We start from the raw sequence: 2,368 nt of genomic DNA on the forward strand, positions 1-2,368 counted from the left end.
CAAGGGCAAACTATGGACAAGATGTGGTTATAAGTGATAAAATAAAATACAGATGACATATACTCGATGATCCAATTGTTGATTGCTCTTAACTGATCACAAGACTAACTTTCTATTATTTCGATTGGTAAGTTAGGAGAATTCAGATGAAAACGGAGAACAGGCAAATTGATCAGGTTCTATGATTGAATATCACATTTTGAATGTTAATTATAAAATATTCGGCTATTGTTTCTCATCTAGAAGTGAATATTCCATGGCGTAACGGTTAAGCTCACTGTCTTGTGTAAACAGGGCCGTGAATCCGAATCCTCTGGATAACCTTATATGAGTAGAGATATCAATTTTTACTTGAATATATAGATCAAACAATATGTGCCCAATTAAAAATAGTCCATTTCGGGAACTGCGGTGTGAAATGGCAATAGGAAATGTCTCACACAATTCTTCCAGAATCAGGCTGTAGTTTAACTCAGGTCACGCTCCTGCTCCATGGCAACCTATCATTATCTAGCATTTCGAATCTTATAATTTGATGCAATAGATAAAAATTACATAACAATTCGAATATTCAAAATTTTGGTCCTCAAAAAAACTTTAAAACGTGATACAAAAAAGTGAAGTAAAATAAATTATCTGTCTTACTACCATGTTCCAATAAGATTTATTATTCTGCTTTTCAAAAATGATGCTGTGGAATGTTCTCGGATTGCACGAGTAAAAAGGCGAATTTCTAAAGAATTCACATAGATGTAATTATCGAGGAATTTGAAGCAGCATCCGTATTTTTTTTTCATCCCATAAACTTTATAACAATTCCCCGAAAGAAAGTTCGTCATGATCAAATTGTATAGTTAATATCAAGCGCTGAAGATTATGCTTGAAGATGGTAATTTCGTTGAAGCAACTATTATGAAATAGGTGGATCTATTTGGAGTGAAAAAATATTCTTAAATTAATTAATTTATACCACACATAATTATCAGTCATAAATAAAGATGTAAAACATTAAAATGACATGCTGTCGAGCCCTGTCAGTAAAAACATTTGTGCGCTTTGGATTGGATCATATAAATTAGCAGATAGTTATAGTTCGCATACCCATACTTCACCATGGTACTTAATAGAAGACCACAGATTCTTCAATGGATAACTTTGTTCACATGTATTTAAACTTTTTTAAATAATGTACTTGACAATGTTAGAAATTAGGAAAAATATTTGGTATTTTACCTGGTTAAACTAGTTGACAAAAACTACCCTTAAATCTTGCTATATAAATTTTGCAAATTTGAATGCAACTTTTAGCCATTTTTCATTATAATATATGATTTTTATGTTCGTGTTCGGTCATTAAACTCTTAAACTACTTGACCGATTTTTGATGAAACCAAATTTTGGAGATCTTAATTCACAAACGAAACAGTCAAATTAATCAATCTTAGAATTATAACCTATTGTTTAATTCATTAAAATTTTAAATACATGTAATGATTTACTTTTTATTGGCCGAATGATTACCTAAACATAATTTTCATTATTACTACTAGAAACAAGTCAAGTGTATTCCCAATAAAGATATACCCCTAGAGCCCTAGACAATATTAGAATTTGATGTATTCAAGGATATATCATGTATTTTAATATTTGAAAGCAGCGGGCAAAATTATTATTATTAAAAACAAGTGAAGCGTATTCCCAATAAAGATAAACCCCTGGACAATATTAGAATTTAATGTATTCATGGATATACCCATGTATTTTAATATTTGAAAGCAGAAGGCAAAAGATGTAAAACCAACCTTTACCTTGATTATTACAACGTCACTATCAGAAAATTCACAACTAAAATATTTCTTTTCGTTGTTAGTTTTATTTAGTTTTTTTAATTGTTTTATAAAATGTATTGTTATTTTTAAGTTAGATACAACAGATTTTTTTCTATAACTTCTATAAAAATCTTACACATAGATGGGGTAAAAATGACCAACTGAACTTTGGCTGACTTTTCCTTGGCAATGGTGTAAGCAATAAAAAAATTGTAAATAAAAATTAAGTTTAAAAGAGCAATTTTACAAGAGATACATTAAATAAATAGTTACTCCAACTCTGATGATGAATATTTTTGACGAAATACTTGACCAAGGTTATACACAGTATTTTTTTTTAAATTTACTCATGGAATTTATATTTCGCATTGTTTGATAATGTAGCTATTATATAGTAAAATCCCTTCAAAACTAAAAATAAGACATTAGTTTTGTTTGCCTCTTGGATGACAAATTTTGGGGATGACAAATGTTAGAAAAATGGTAGACGAATACATTTGTATAATTAGGATTCATTGGGAATTTTACTGAACATAGTT

Source organism: Ctenocephalides felis, unplaced genomic scaffold, assembly GCF_003426905.1.
Source record: "Ctenocephalides felis isolate EL2017-DRISC unplaced genomic scaffold, ASM342690v1 CF-g0.4_SCAFFOLD_01170, whole genome shotgun sequence".
Taxonomy (NCBI): Eukaryota; Metazoa; Arthropoda; class Insecta; order Siphonaptera; family Pulicidae; genus Ctenocephalides; species Ctenocephalides felis.